The sequence below is a fragment of the Lithobates pipiens genome, unplaced genomic scaffold (genome assembly GCF_037356315.1).
Source record: "Lithobates pipiens isolate NorthernLeopardFrog02 unplaced genomic scaffold, aLitPip1_a1.2 Scaffold_66, whole genome shotgun sequence".
NCBI classification, from domain to species: Eukaryota; Metazoa; Chordata; class Amphibia; order Anura; family Ranidae; genus Lithobates; species Lithobates pipiens.
In genome coordinates, this window is record NW_027507888.1 from 154637 (window position 1) to 172309 (window position 17673).

Here is a 17673-nt window from a genome sequence, read left to right on the forward strand (position 1 = left end):
CCCAGGCGGTCTCCCAACTAGGTATAAATCAGGCCCGATGCTGCTTAGCCTCTGAGATAAGACGAGATTTGTCGCTTTCAGGGTGATGTGGTCTTAGGCAACCACTTTGCGCATGCTCAACCCTCTTGACAAAATGCCAAGATGGTCACCTTGGGAAACAAGGGAAATAACAAGTCAACGCCAAAAAAAAGAAAAAAAAAAAGAAGCATGTGGCAATGGGTATTCCCAGGCAGTCTCCCATCCAGCTACTAACCAGGCCCAACCCTGCTTAGCCTTTGAGATCAGGTGCTTTCAGGGTCATGTGCCCATAGGCAATCTTTTTGGGCAGCCTCAGCCCTCTTGACAAACGCTACAGTGGTCACCTTGGGAAACCAGGGAAAAAAACAAGTTGATGCCAAACCTACGGCACATGGTATTCCTGGGGGTCTCCTATCCAGATCTAACCAGGCCCGACCCTGCTTAGCCTCTGAGATCAAACAAGATCGGTTGATTTCAGGGTGTCGTGGCCATAGGCAATCTCTTTGGGCACCCTCAACCCTCTTGACAAGCGCCAAGATGGTCACCTCAACGCCAAGTCAACGCCAAAAAAAAAACAAAAAACAAAAAGAAGCCCGTGGCACTGGGTATTCCCAGGAGGTCTCCCGTTTGTTACTAACCATTTCAGACGCTGCTCAGCCTCAGAGATCAGACAAGATCGAGCACTTTCAGGGTGATGTGGCTGTAAGAAATCTCTTTCTGCACCCTCAACCCTCTTGACAAACGCCAAGATGGTCACCTTGGGAAACAAAGGAAAAAAACAAGTCAACGCCAAAAAAAAAAAAGAAACCTACTGCACATGGTATTCCTGGGGGTCTCCCACCCAGGTTCTAACCAGGCCTGACCCTGCTAAGCCTCCGAGATCAGACAAGATCGGTTGCTTTAAGGGAGATGTGGCCTTAGGCAATAGCTTTGGGCACCCTGAACTCTCTTGAAAAACGTCAAGATGGTCACCTTGGTAAACAAGGGAAAAAAACAAACTAATGCCAAAAAAAAAAAGAAGCCTATGGCACCTGGTATTCCCAGGCGGTCTGCCATCCAGGTACTAACAAGTCCTGAATCTGCTTAGCCTCTGAGATCAGACGCTTTCAGGGTGATGAGTCCATAGACAATCTCTTTGGGCACCCTCAACCCTCTTGACAAACGCCAAGACTGCCACCATGGAAAACAAAGTAAAAACAAGTCAACGGCAAAAAAAAAAAAATTCCTAGAGCACCTGGTATTCCCAGGCGGTCTCCCATCCAAGTACTAACCAGGACCGCCACTGCTTAGTCTCCGAGATCAGATGACATGGTGCGCTTTCAGGGTGATGTGGCCATAGGCAATCTCTTTGGGCACCTTCAACCCTCTTTTTTTTTTTTCAGTTTAGTTTTTATTAGAAATATTTTCAGAACATAACAGAAGTATAAATTTCCATACATATTTGTTACAAGAGGTCGTTATAGGTGTATAAAATTCCATAATGTCATGATAGTATCAATAATCAGCAGTAAATCTTGAGCCAGTATACATATATCACACATGGAACATTTGGATCAATAGTCAACAGCATTGATTAAAATTTTTTACAGGTGATTAATGTAGTACTTAACAGTTGCAGACTTTCCTTTACACGTAAAAGGATATATACGCCTCTAAGTTAGGAAAGCAGATATATAGAAAAGGTGAAAGAAAAAGAAGACCATAGAAAAAGAAAAAGAGAACTGAGAAAAACCAAGACCGGGATTTAAGTGGTCTGGCAATAAATCCTCTAACAAAATATAATCTGAAGAGTATTATATTACCAATTTGGACCTCCAGTATGGACCTATAGGTATATATCCGCTATGGTACAGCATAAATAACTTCCTGCCTTATCTCTTGAAAGTAATGGACTCACCCTTTTGGGCAAACTTCAGTATTTACTAGTATAATCTCACGACTACTGTGGAAATTTTTCCAGCCAGCATTTCCACCTACCATCAATCTGTCTCTTGGAACCTGATTTTACAGCCCATAAGGCTTCCCCATTTGTAGTGTGTTTGTATGATAGGATATATGTCCGAAATGTTTTTGGGAACATCACTTTTCCACTTCCTAGTAATAAGTAATCTAGCCGCAATCAGTATATGTGTAACCACCGTGCGAAAATCTGGCGGAAATACCTCAATTCCCAGATTAAATAGAGCCAAGCTGTTCTTTGGATATGTAATCAACCCGGTAATAGAGGAAATTAATCGAAACACAGCATTCCAAAAACTAGATATATGTTTACAGGTCCACATGATGTGCATAACGTTACTCACCTCTCCACATCCCCTCCAGCATAAAGAGGAATGACCTGGAAAAAACGTATGAAGACGGTATGGAGTCAAGTACCATCTCAACGTGATTTTGTGAGTCAATTCCCAGTGATTCACACACTTTGATGATTTATACACAGTGTTTAGGGCTTTTTGCCATTGTTGAGATGTGAATGTGGTCTGCATTTCTGTCTCCCATTTCTGAAATGGTACTGATTTAATAAAGGTGGTTTTGCGTTGAAAAAGCGTGTAAAAAAATGGAGATCCCTTTTGGGGTAGCAGCAGAGACTGTGAAAAATTTCCAAGCAGCTTCTTGAATATATAAATGATGAACCCCTAACGGTTTTAAGAGATGGGAGATCTGATCATATGTGTAACGTTTCATTACTTGGAAGACCGTATTGTTCTTGCCGCTGTGGGAATGTTTTTAGGAAGTCGTTATGGAACATATCACTTAACTGGGTAATCCCCCTGGACGTCCAATTAATAAGTCTGTTTGGAATAGCACCTTCAATTGTAACCAGGGGTATTGGTATTTCTATTTGTTTATCCGACGGGGTTAAGGCACCACATAGATCCCTCCAAGCTTTTCATGAGGCCCGGAGGGTCATGGGTAAGTTTTGTAAAGGAACATGGCTCCAACTATCAAGTAAAAGAAGGTGAGAAAGATCTCTGGTGGGGCTTAGGGTCTGTTCTAGTTTGCACCACGGAATGTCCGCTCCACATAGGAACCATGTTCTAAGTTGAGTGAGCAGAGATGCACGGTAGTAGTCCAGCAGGACTGGGAACCCCATACCCCCTGCCCCTCTTTGTTTAGCTAATATGACTGTGGTACATCTCAGTTTTTTTTTTAGTTAGATATATTTTGTCAGTATGGAATCTAGTGCTTTTAAATGGGTGGTCTTGAGGGGTATTGGGAGGGTGCGGAAGATGTATAAGATTTGGGGAAGAAGTAACATATTAAAAGACGCTAGGCGTCCAGACCATGTTAATTCGGATTTGGCAAGTCGAGCGGTTTGTAAGGTTAATTTCTTTATAAGGGCATGATAGTTAGTATCTGCTAATTTAGAGGGGTCTTTGGTAATTTGGAGGCCAAGATAAGTTATTTGTTCTGCAGTCCATGAGTAGGGGAATTGGAGTTGTAGTCGATTTTGAAGAGCAGGTGGGACATGTATAGGGAGAGTTAGTGATTTGGTGAAATTAACTTTATAATAGGAGATTTTACGAAATTCGTTAAGGACTATGTGGGCATTGATTAAGGAATGTGACGGGGAGGTTAGGAATAAAATAACATCGTCGGCAAATACGTTTATTTTATGAGTATGATTGGGGAAAGAGAAACCTGTGATATTTGGGTGGGATCTAATTTTTTCCGCTAGGGGCTCCATAAGAAGGTTGGAAATAAAAGGGGAGAGGGGGCACCCCTGTCTAGTCCCGTTGGAGATTGTAAAGGATCGCGATAGTGTATTGGATGTGTATACTTGTGCGGAAGGTGAGGAGTATAAGGCTAATATGGCTGACAATATAGGTCCCCCAAGGCCAAACTTTTTAAGGGTATGGACCATGTATTCCCAGTGTATCCTGTCAAACGCCTTCTCCACATCCAAAGATAGGAGCAGAGAAGGCGTCCGACAGGAATTTTTACAGTGGAGGATATCCACCACCCTGCGAGTTGCGTCCGATGGCTGCCTACCAGGTGTGAAACCCGATTGGTCAGGATTAATCAAAAGAGGAATAAGCTGGGCTAGTCTCTGGGCAATTATTTTAGCGTATAATTTAACATCTGTATTTAAAAGAGAAATCGGACGGAAATTGGTGGGTTCATCAGGGCTTTTCCCCGGTTTGGGTATAGTGACAATGTATGCTTTAAGCATTTCAGGGGGGGAACGAAAATGTCTGTATTGCATGAGTAAATGTATCTTTTAGAGGAGACACTAGAGTGGAGGCAAATGTTTTGTAATAATCATTGGGTAGCCCATCTGGGCCTGGGGATTTGCCAATCGGTTGAGAGTGGATTGCTTTCTGTATTTCTAGTGGTGAGATTGGTGCATTTAAAGATTGTAGTTGTTCCCGGGAAAGGGCCGGGAGAGCTATCTCCTCCAAAAAACCTTATATGTCTGATTCTGAGGGTTGATAGGTGTTTCCATCCTGCTGGAGGTTGTACAGGGTAGAATAATAATTAGCGAAGGCATCAGCAATACCCTTAGGATCAATGATCCTGCCGTTGCCCACAGAGCATTTAATATAAGGGATTCTGGTACGGGCTCTGTGTTCTTTTAAAATATAGGCCAGTAATTTACTTGCTCTATTGCCCAGAGCATAATGATTAAACCTTAATAGCTGCGATATATTTATCATAGCGTTCTAAAAGCATACGTCTAAGATCACAACGGAGTTTGGTCAATTTATCTGCCAGAGAAACCATGGGTGCGACCTTATTCTGGATTTCAAGTGATTTAATCTCTTGTAATAGGAGATCTAGTTGTTTATTTTTTTGTTTATTAATTCTCGAATTTAGTTGTATCATTATGCCCCTTATGTATGCCTTATGGGCACACCACAGAACTGACGGGTCAGAGACTGAGGATGAATTAATTTCAAAATATTCCTTTAATTTGTTTGATATGAAGGTCGCATGTTCGGGTACACTGAGCAGATTAGAATTGTCCCTCCACACAAAATCTCCCAAATAAGCGTTCCCCTCCGCCACCGCGACTGACACTGTAGCATGGTCAGACCATGAGATGTCGTGGATGGCGGAGGAGGACAGCTGTTGCAACACAACTCTATCTACTAAAATCATGTCAATACGAGAGTAGGAATTATGTCTGGCATTATGTGGAATGAAAAGTCCCTTTCTCCTGGGTGCTGACACCTCCAGGCGTCGTAGAGCTCTTCCGAATGAAAGAGCGTTTGTAGGGAAGACAAAGGGCGTCTGGACTTAGTGGTAGTGTCGATTGCATAGTCTGCGGTAAGATTGAAATCTCCAAAAACCACCAAGGCCCCTTTCTTAACAGTGGATATGCTCTTTAATAGCCATTTTAGGAAACTCATCTGGTGGGAGTTTGGAGCATAGAGACAAACGATCGTGTAGGTTTTGTTATTTATATCTCCTATTAAGATCAAATACCTCCCTTCCTTATCCGGGATTGTCTCCAGTTCTTTAAAAGAAACAGTATCTCTAATGGCGATGGCAACTCCTCTGGTTTTTTGTGCAGCAGAAGCAAAAAAGATTTGGGGATATCTGGGATGTTTTAATCGAAACTGATCAGATGGTAGCAGATGGGACTCCTGGATGCATAAAATATCAGCCTGCAGTTTCAGAGCTTCCTTCCATAGAGCAGTTCTTTCCACAGGGTGATTTAAGCCGTAAGTGTTAAAAGAGATTATGTTCAACATTTTACCTTACTATCGGATGATAGGTAGTTGCGTTCGTATTGGACGTGATTACGTCTATAAAAGATCCACGAGTCCATATTCGAGGGTTCAGTTCCACAGAGTGACAAGAAGTAAACATGCTTGGTACTGAGGTCCATCCTGGAGAGAGTAGAGGAGTAAAAACAAAAAAGCAAACCAAAACTAGCAAAAATAAACATAGTAGAAACAGGTAAAGGTCTGTATCCCAAACAGTAGGAGTAAAAAGAGGGATTACGAATTGAATTCTGAGGCAGTAGGACTGCCCAACAATATTTGGGGTGAAGTATAATGTCTTAGCCATCTAAGTGGCCATGAGAACTAAAACGTTGCGTTAAAGTGGTAGCGTAGGGTGTTCAACCAGTGTATTTTCATTTCTTAGCTTTGTGCTTGCGAGAAACTGTTTGGCCAGGAGTTATCGGTGTAGCAGTGGAAGCTGGGGTAACTGTTGAAGATTCTGGAATGATGTCACGTCCTTAATAGAGCCAGCCCTTCTTCTAACGTAGTCACTACTTCAGTGTGATCATCTCTTGAAATAGTTAGCTTTGAAGGGCATCCCCAGCGATATATAGAATGGCATGGGATCTGTGTTTTGTTCCTGGCTCTGTACACTGGTTGTTCCCTCGTCTGTACACCCGCTGGCCCCATTATGAGAGGGTTCTCACCATCCCTGTGCAGAGTTCCCGCATCTGTAGACATGTGCACATTGAGGAGTTCTTACCGTTGCTGTGCTGAGCTCCTGGGTCTGTACATCTGCTGGCTGCTGTGCCCATTAAGAGTGGGCACAGTCTGTGCTGAGTTCCCAGTTATGTACACCTGCTGTGCCCATTCTGAATGGTTCTCACCATCCCTGTGCTGTGTTCCCAGGTCTGTATAACTTTTTCCCCATTATGAGGGGCTCCCATGTTTGTACACCTGCTGGCTGCTGTGCCAGTTGTGAGTGGTTCCCACCATCCCTGTGCTGAGCGCTTGGGCACAGGTGTACAGACCCATGAGGGGTTCTCACCATCCCTGTGCTGTGCTCCCAGTTCTGTAAACCTGCTGGCACTAACCCTGTGATGATTTCCCAGGTCTTTACACCTGATGTGATTATGAGGGGTTCCCAACATCCTGGTGATGTGTTCCCACGTCTATACAACTTACAACTGCTATGCCCATTATGTAGGCTTCCCACCATCCCTGTGCTGAGTTTCCAGGTCTGTACACCTGTTGTGCCATTATGAGGGGTTCCCAGGGCAGATGGAAGAATTTGGCACATTACAGTATATATTTAAGAATTTTAAGACCCTTTTGCATTTACCCAACTTTGAAGCATCAGCATGCAAGAAAAATCCATGCGTTTTAGGCTACTTTCTCACTGAGGCGCTAAAAATAGCACTTGCAAAGCGCTCTGAAGAAGCGGCTCCTCACACTGTAGTGGATGTTGTTAGGCACCTGTGGACCTGTAACCTGTCATTATCCTGTGTTAGGAGGGTAACTTTGTGCTTTTTTTTATAGTAATTCCTTTAACCACTTGCTTACTGGGCACTTAAACCCCCCTCAGTCCCAGACCAATTTTCAGCTTTCAGCGCTGATGCACTTTGAATGACAATTGCGCGGGCATACAACACTGTACCCAAATGAAATTTTTATCATTTTTTTCCCACAAATAGAGCTTTCTTTTGGTGGTATTTAGTTACAGCTCAGAGTTTTATTTTTTGCTAAACAAACAAAAAAAGATGCAAAAAAAAAAAAAAATCATGTTTTAATAGTTTGTTATAAAATTTTGCAAACGGGTCATTTTTCTCCTTCATTGAAGTGCGCTGATTAGGCGGCACTGATGGCTGCATTGGTGGGCACTGATGGGCTGCATTGGTGGGCACTGATGGGCTGCATTGGTGGGCACTGATGGGCTGCATTGGTGGGCACTGATAGGCATAGTTAAGGCGGCACTAATAGGCACAGATAAGGCGGCACCGATGGGCACAGATAAGGCGGCACTGATGGGCAAAGATGGGCACAGATAAGATGGCATGGATGGGTGGCACGGATAAGTGGCACGGATAGGTGGCACGGATGGGCACTGATAGGTACCACTGATAGATGGGACTGATGGGCACTGATAGGTGGCACTGATAGGTGGCACTGCTGGGCACTGATGGGCGGCACTGCTGGGCACTGATGGGCGGCACTGCTGGGCACTGATGGGCGGCACTGGGGTGCAGCACCTTTGAGGCACATTGTGGGCACTGTGGGTGGCACTGTTGGTGGCACTGCTGGATGGCACTGTGGGTGGCACTGTGGGCACTGCTGGGTGGCACTTACTTTTATTCAGGATGGCACTGCGGTGGGCAGGTGGGCACTGGCAGGGGGCAGGTGGTCAGCTGTATTGCTGGCCGCGATCGGGACTGATCAGATCAGCCGGTCATTTAAAGGTGTTTACAACACCTTTAAATTTGTTTGCAGATATTAAAGATTTTAACTATCTGGTGGAGCTCTGTACAGAAACCAATCTGCTTCTAGGTTTGTCAGTTTGATTGAACAAGCGAAAGTTATAAAGCAGATTGTCTACTGTATTTTGCACTCTCCAGTTTTAATAAATCAACCCAATTGTGCTCTGTTGGCAGGGATCCTTTCCAGCCGGCAGACCGCAATAGCGCTGTGGATGGAATTCCCCATCAATACAGATATGTCTATGGGGGAACAAGGAAAGGGGAAAAAAAAACACATAATCCACAAGTTGCTCAATATGTAAATATGGCCCAATTAAAAATATACCAAATATAAAATACAAATACCCACCAGCGCATAAGTGTATCTAACCCAATATAAAATACACATGAAACAAAATATATATAAAAAAATTTAATTATGGGACCTGCAAATCATGTCCATGTATGTGTGGCTGCAGCTCAATAGTGCAGAGAATGTTCCTCAATCAAATGTCATGGACAAAACAATGATGGCTAGCATAGAAGATAAATCGCTTAAATGAAGATTCAAAGAACAGTATAAAATCAAATGCACTTACCCCTCTGATGCCATGGTAGATTTTTTAGAAATCCTAAAATACAAAAACAGGTTATAGTACAAACAGAAGTTCAAATGGAAATAAAAAATATTAACCAGTATTAATGCAGTGCACAGTAACTGGCAATAATAAACAATAATAATAATCTACACAATATCTATAAAAAGGGAGGCAATCTTCAAAATGGCAATCCAATATCGCAAGCGATCTCAGGATCAGGAGTTCTGCTTGAAATGGCTGTGTTTGTAGAATTTATAGAGGTTTGGAATTGCGGACAACCAATAGGACTTTTTCTTTTTTTTATATACTACCAATGATTGGCTAAGCCCTTTTTACACTGATATCTGAAAATTAGGAGCCTTAAAGAGGAGGGCCGTTTAAAAAAAAAAAAAATTAAAAGTCAGCAGCTGAAAACACTGCAGCTGCTGACTTAATAAGCCAACTTACCTGTCCAGGGCGCCCGCGATGTCGGCCGCCCGAGGCCGACCCGTCCCTCGGCTCTTGGGTCCCGGCGCCGCCGTTCCTTCTAAGGGAAACAGGCAGTGGAGCCTTGAGGCTTCACTGCCCGTTTCCTACTGCACATGCGCGAGTCGCGCAGCGCTTTGTGAATGGGACGCGCTGTGTTCTGGGACACACAGTCCCCAGAACACAGCGCGACCCATTACCCAAAAGACAACGCGACGAGGGAGAAGAAAGAAGATCTCCGCGGAGGAGGAAGAAGATTAGGATTATGTGCCTAGCAACAGGCATTTCTGGTAAGTAAGAAGAAAAAATTTTCTTCATTTTTTTTTTTTTTGATTTTTTTGTAATTTTTAATATTTTTTTTTTTTCAGAGTGGCCCTCCACTTTAAGGTCTGAGTCTATCTTTTTTTGATTTCTCATCTCCACCTTTGTCTGTGACAAGTCTGGGACATCATGCCTCATTAGCATTAAAAAAAAAAAATCACACCTGTTCAGTATTGCTCTTCAATGTTGATGTATACGTTCTACTGAAACAGACATCTGAGTCTCAAATTGCTTCATAATTGTCACGTTATAAAAGTCTAATCTCTTTACGCGCAAAAACAATTCTCCCCAAATATGCAAATCATAGAACTCATTTTAATAGATGTCGTTTTAGTTTTCTGCCTTAGTACCTGTAATTTTAAGTTTTAGCCCAGTTTCACACTGCTGCGATCTCAGACATAGCATGTGATTCGCACCCGCACCGCAGGTGTCGATCACATGCGATTTCTATGTAATGCCAGTACAGGCACACAGTTGTATGTCTGAACTCACATTAACCATCTCGCGCCCGCCCTATAGCCGAATGACGGCCGGAGAGCAGGCGCGTTCATCCGGGTGGTCGTCCCTTGGCGTCCTGATGTTTACTTACGCAATGCGCGCTGCCGCGGGCACGCATCGCGGAAGTTCGGTGTTCGCCGTGTCCCCCGGGGACAGGCAAACACAGATCGCTGTAAACGGCCAATCACAGCGGCCGTTTACAGCGTGATCGGTGTGTCCAATGGGAGATGATCTCATATGTAAACATATGAGATCATCTCTCAGCGCCGCTCTCCCTCCTCGCACAGACAGTGTGAGAGGGGAGAGATGAACGGCTGCAGCGGCAGCCGTTCTGCCTCTAGTGAAAAAAAAAAAGTAAAAAAATAAAATAAAAAGTGCCATCCTCCCCCAGCAGTGCCATCCTCCCCCAGCAGTGCCATCCTCCCCCAGCAGTGCCATCTGCCCCAGTGCCACCTGCCCCAGTGCTACCTGCCCCCAGTGCCATCCACCCCAGTGCTACCTGCCCCCAGTGCTACCTGCCCCCAGTGCCACCTGTTGTCAGTGCCACCTGTCGTCAGTGCCATCTGTCATCAGTGCCACGTATAAGTGCCATCTGTCATCAGTGCCATAGTGCCATCTGTCATCAGTGCCACGTATCAGTGCCATCTGTCATTAGTGCCACCTGTCAGTGTCACGTGTCATCAATGCCACTTATCAGTGCCATCTGTCATCAGTGTCACGCGTCATCGGTGCCATGTATTAGTGCCATCTGTCATCAGTGCCACGTATTAGTGCCACATGTCTTCAGTGCCACATATTAGTGCCACGTGTCATCAGTGCCACGTATAAGTGCCACGTGTCATCAGTGCCACATATTAGTGCCATCTGTCATCAGTGCCACATATTAGTGCCATCTGTCATCAGTGCCACCTGTCATCATTGCCACGTATCAGTGCCATCTGTCATCAGTGTCACGTGTCATTGTCCTGGTGCTTCAAAAGTGTAATAAATAGTCAACAAGTTAGATGTGTAATTTATGTTCCTAGAACACATGATGGCACTACCTGCATGTTGGGCCTCTCTATGTGGCCAGGCTGTGAAAAAGTCCCACACATGTGGTATTGTAATACTCAGGAGGAGTAGCAGAATTTTTTGGGGGGGGGGTGTCATTTGTGGTATACATATGCCACGTGAGAGAAATAACCTATTACAACGACAATTTTGTGGAGAAAAAAAAAAAAAGAAGAAAAATCTTAATTTTGCAAAGAATTGTGGGAAAAAAATGACAACATCAAAAAGCTCACTATGCCTCTTACTAAATACCTTGGAATGTCTACTTTCCAAAAAGGGGTCATTTGGGGGGTATTTGTACTTTCCTGGCTTGTTCGGGTCACAAGAAGCGAGATAGGCCACCAGTACATCAGATGTGATCAATTTTGTGCGATTCGCACCACACCTTGTAGACTCTCTAACTTTCACAATGACCAAATAATATCCACTAATTTGGGTTATTTTTACCAAAGATATGTAGCAGTATAAATTGTGGCCAAAATTTATGAAGAAAAATTTATAATTTGCATAATTCTGTCACAGAAACAAAGAAATATGCGTTTTTAAAATTTTTTGGACTTTTTTCATTTATAGCGCAAAAAATAAAAACCCCAGAGGTGATCAAATACCACCAAAAGAAAGCTCTATTTGTGGGGAAAAAAAGGACAAAAAATTCATTTGGGTACAGTGTTGCATGACTGAGTAATTGTCATTCAAATTGTGAGAGCACCGAAAGCTGAAAATTGGTCTGGGCAGGAAGGGTGTTTAAGTGCCCAGTAAGCAAGTGGTTAAATTCACAGGGAAAAACAAAAGTAATGGGACCCCCCTCCCACACTGAAAATCGGATGGCATAGGTGTTCTTACCTATGCAAGTTCACAGTTTACACTGCGATCTATGAACCAATCTGGTGGTGTTAATAACAATGTAATGCATCTGCCATGGTTTGCAGAAGCCAGTGTGAACTGCCTGTGGGAGAGGAGCGATGTGGGAACAAATGCTGGAATTGCACTTGTTCCTACATTGCAGCAGTGTGAACCTAGGCTTAGGGCCAGTTCACACCAGATGCCGTTCCGTGTGATTTTCTCTGCGCTAAAAAAGCATATTTATCGAATACATTTTCCATGTATTCCAATGGCTCTAGTTCACACCAATGCAGTCAGTTCGTCAGTTTCTGCATGGTAAACTGACTGGAACTGACTGCACTGGTGTGAACTAGAGCCATTGGAATACATGGAAAACACTGTGTATGCATATAATGCATAAAAAAGCGCACGGAACTGCATGCAGTCAGACTTTGGGGTAATTTTACAGACATTTATGAGGGTTCATACAAATAAATCCCTTCAAATCACCCTTGAAGTCGCCAAAAGTAGTATAGGCATTACTTTTGGTAATCAGTGCATTGCCACAAAGTCGGCATTGCACCAATTTGGACGGCACCATTGCCGGCAATAGTCAAATCGACTCAATGTGAATGTGGGCTATTTTTATTTTTTAAACAAAGTTACATGGCCCTTTGTCATTTCCAGCAGCATTGCACATGGTAATGGTGGCTCACTTTTTTAAAACCATCATACCTATTTAATGAAGTTTTGTTTAAGGCTGATTGTACCTTATTAATGTTAGGTGCCTTTCACACATGGCATGTCTATTTTGATAGACTGCTAGCTCAGTGAGGATCACTCTGTTTATGCGTTGCATTTAAAAATTGAAAGGTAGAAAAAGTAAAAAGCCCCACCTACTCAATGGGCAGGGGCATTTTGAAAGCGCTAAATACAGTGCTTCCAAGCCGCTCAAAAATGCTGCTTGGAGGAATTTTTCTAACATCCCGCAAGTGCACTGCCCCAGTGTGAAAGCACACAATGCACAGAATGGGAGGCAGTTTCCAGGCACTTTTTAGAGGCCATTTTTAGTGCTAAAATGTCTGAAAACCGCCTCAGTGTGAAAGGGGTCTTAAGGAGATTGTATAGTGTATGACCACCCTAAATGTGCATAACAAGACAGAAAAACTAGGTCTATGCAATGCGTTTTTGTTATGGTTGAAGTCAAGATCTCAAATAGGATACAAGTCCCTGGCATATTCCCTAATCTGTAGTGTCTTAATACAGTAAACATAAGGAACACAGCAAATCAATTTCCCTCATGCTTCATTCACAAATAGAACATAATCGCCAACTTACAGTAAACTGAAAGATACACTTGAGTATCTGCACTTCAAAATAAGCCCCTCTATCACCTGGAATGTTATTGACAAGAGACACTAAAATCTTTTGCATTTTCAGCTGGCCATACAAAAGACAATCTGATTGTACAGAGGTTGTGCTTTAGAGTTAGCCTGGCTGTACATGGAGTCAAAAAATTCTGCTTGTTTAGCAGGAATGGCTGAATTTTGATCCATGTATAGGCTGGCTGGTTGTACAGAAGTTGATCTATTGGATGACTTGTGTACAACCAGACAATTTTCCCCAATGATCAGTGTGGCTATAGCTGACAACACTAGTAATTTGAAAACAGCCCACTGTCATACTGCAATGCCACAGTGCGAAAGATTACCCCATCCAAAGAGAAATGTGTGAGTGGGGGGGGGGTCCACTTTTCCCTCCTTCAACCTGCATGTTAAAGTAAAATAAAAAAAACACCATGTGTATGGCTTGAATAAAACTATGCGAAAGAACACAAATGGACAGTCACTTGCACCGTATAGTTTCTGGTAGTTCTAAAGAAGGTTGTAAAATCACATTGTACAGTGTATGGCAAGCTTAAATGTGCTTACAATACAGAAAAACTACAGAATGCAAGATGTTTGCATTAAATATCACATACTGCACAATATAGAGTATACAGCAGTCAGTGGCGTAACTAGAAACTTCAGGGCCCCGATGCAGGAAACCTTGGTGGAGGGCCACCCCCCCCCCCCCCCCCCGACCTCCGGACAGGGCTCTTTTCTCCGAGCCCGATGGTGGAACACCAGGGCCCAGTCCCAAGTGGGAACCGATTTAAAAAACATCAATTAAAGCCACTGTGCCCATCAAACGCTACCACTGTACCATCAAGCGCCACCACTGTACCATCAAATGTCACCACTGTGCCCATCAAACTCTGCCGCTGTGCCCAACAAACTCTGCCGCTGTGCCCATCATCAAATGCCACCGCTGTGCCCATCAAATGCTGCCAGTGTACCCAACAAATGCTGCCACTGTGCCCATCAAATGCTGTTGGTGTGCCCATCAAATGCCGCCACTGTGCACATCAAATGCTGTTGGTGTGCCCATCAAATGCTGCCACTGTGAATCCCCACCACCCGCTCGCTGTCTGCCCGCCACTTACCCTGTCTGGGTGGGGCAGCGGGTAACGGCCATGAGCGGGGTCCTCCATGCATCTCCTGCCATCCTCATCTCCTGTCCTCTCCTCCTGATAGGCATCCAATAGCTGCGCCTATCGTTTCAGCCAATCAGGTGATGGGTAACAGACCCGCACACCTGATTGGTGGAGAGGCGGTTCAGTGTTAGGAAAGTGAATATTAATTCACTTTTATAACACACCTGGGTAGACTGTGAGCGTCAAGCATGGCACTCGCAGTTCACCTATTTTGAAGCCTATTAGAGCCCATGGCTCTAATCAGGTGCTGCAAAAACACCCCCCGCCGCTGTAATTCAGGCGCCCGACACCCCAAAAGGGACCAGGCACCTAAATATGAGGGTGCCAGCGGTGGCTATGGATAGATTCATGCTATGCTATGCATGAATCTATCCATTGGTCATAGAGGGTGTGGCTGGAGAGAGGGGGTGGCACCTGTGCACCCTTTTGGATGCACCGCCACTGATAAACACATGCACATTCACATACATACATATGCATACATGCACACTCACATACATGCGCACACACACATGCATACATACACATACATATATGAACACACACACACACATACATGCTTACACACACACACACACACACATACACGCATGCTCACACACACGCATGCTCACACACACACATACATGCATGCTCACACACGCACATACAAGCATGCTCACACACACACACATACAAGCATGCTCACACACATGCATACATACAAGCATTCATGGTCACACACACACACACACACACGCACATACAAGCATGCTCACACACACACACACACACACACACATACAAGCATGCTCACACACACACACACGCACACATACAAGCATGCTCACACACACACACACATACATGCATGCTCACACACACACATACATGCATGCTCACACACGCACATACAAGCATGCTCACACACGCACATACAAGCATGCTCACACACGCACATACAAGCATGCTCACACACGCACATACAAGCATGCTCACACACGCACATACAAGCATGCTCACACACACATACATACAAGCATGCTCACACACACACACACACACACACACATACAAGCATGCTCACACACACATACAAGCATGCTCACACACACACAAACAAACATGCTCTCACACACTGTGCCCATCAAATGCCGCCACTGTGCACATCAAATGCTGTTGGTGTGCCCATCAAATGCTGCCACTGTGAATCCCCACCACCCGTTCGCTGTCTGCCCGCCACTTAGTCTGTCTGGGTGGGGCAGCGGGTAACGGCCATGAGCGGGGTCCTCCATGCATCTCCTGCCATCCTCATCTCCTGTCCTCTCCTGATAGGCGTCCAATAGCTGCGCCTATCGTTTCAGCCAATCAGGTGATGGGTAACAGACTCGCACACCTGATTGGTGGAGAGGCGGTTCAGTGTTAGGAAAGTGAATATTAATTCACTTTTCTAACACACCTGGGTAGACTCTGAGCGTCAAGCATGGCGCTCACAGTTCACCTATTTTGAAGCCTATTAGAGCCCATGGCTCTAATCAGGTGCTGCAAAAACACCCCCGCCGCTGTAATTCAGGCGCCCGACACCCCAAAAGGGACCAGGCACCTAAATATGAGGGTGCCAGCGGTGGCTATGGATAGATTCATGCTATGCTATGCATGAATCTATCCATTGGTCATAGAGTGTGTGGCTGGAGAGAGGGGGGTGGCACCTGTGCACCCTTTTGGATGCACCGCCACTGATAAACACATGCACATTCACATACATACATATGCATACATGCACACGGACATACATGCGCACACACACATGCATACATACACATACTTATATGAACACACACACATATACATGCTTACACACACACACATGCTCACACACACACACACACACATGCTCACACACACACACACACACGCATGCTCACACACATACATGCATGCTCACACACACGCATGCTCACACACACATACAAGCATGCTCACACACACACACATACATGCATGCTCACACACACACACATACATACAAGCATGCTTGCTCACACGCACATACATACAAGCATGGTCACACACACGCACATACAAGCATGCTCACACACACACACACGCACATACAAGCATGCTCACACACACATACAAGCATGCTCACACACACATACAAGCATGCTCACACACACACACGCACATACAAGCATGCTCACACACACACACACACACACACACACATACATACAAGCATGCTCACACACACATACAAGCATGCTCACACACGCACATACAAGCATGCTCTCACACACACACACACACATACAAGCATGCTCACACACACACATACATACAAGCATGCTCTCACACATACAAGCATGCTCACACACACGCATATAAACACAAATGCAGTAGCTAGTCTTATAAAAAAAACGGCAGACGTTTACAGTACCTTGGCTCTTCCTGCTGGGTACTGCACTGTAGGGGGAGACAAAGAGCACACACTTTACCCTAATGTGAGGAGCTCCCGCACAGAGCCGATTTCAGTTCGGCTGATGATAGAGGAGCTCCTCTCAGCCTCCCCTCCTACGGAAGTTTACAGGGGGCCTGAGGGCCCCCTGCAGCAAGGGGCCCGGTCGCCATGGCGATCTTGGCGACCCCTATAATTCCGCCACTGACAGCAGTATGCTCTACCCTTGCATTCTAAGTATATAACATTTAAAAATAAAAAAGGAAGAAGAAACCCTGCAAACCAACTTTCTAGATAAATCTCTCATTCACCAATAGACAGCATCACGCAGGTTTACAAAAGCGGCAAACTGCACTTCAAAAATAAGCCCACGTCACCTCTCTAGTGACTGACAAACTTCACAACATGAAAGTGGTGTACATACCGGAATGTGACTTGATATTCACTTCTTCCAACGCACTGGATGATCTGGTCACAGACTCTGATAAATTCAATCCACTCTAGATAAAATCCAAAATGGAAAGTAAGAAACAGCACAGAGTCACCTGGGTTTAAAAGTCCAAAACCTGTCCTGAAAGGAGGATACAACATTGTAACAAGTTTCGGCTATTACAGCTGTATTAGCCGAAATCTCGCGAGATTTCGGCTGCATTAGCCGCAATGTCTCCTGGGATTACTTGGACGAGATCCCAGGAGACAGTGCGGGGTTCAGCAGGAAGTGATGCTGATCCCCGCAAGAGACCGCCCATCGCCGCAGGGGAGGAAAATCAAATACTACAAATTACAAAAGGTAGATTAATAAAAA

General features: G+C 44.6%; 1 long non-coding RNA gene across 1 annotated transcript; it reads right to left on the reverse strand.

The window, feature by feature from the left end:
- Positions 1 to 5723: 5723 nt before the first annotated feature.
- LOC143958942 (uncharacterized) lies at positions 5724 to 17441 on the reverse strand. The gene is made up of 3 exons (XR_013270150.1): positions 17293 to 17441; positions 8743 to 8775; positions 5724 to 5855 (listed from the first exon to the last, which is right to left on the reverse strand). It is a non-coding gene; the product is annotated as an uncharacterized LOC143958942 (long non-coding RNA).
- Positions 17442 to 17673: the final 232 nt, after the last annotated feature.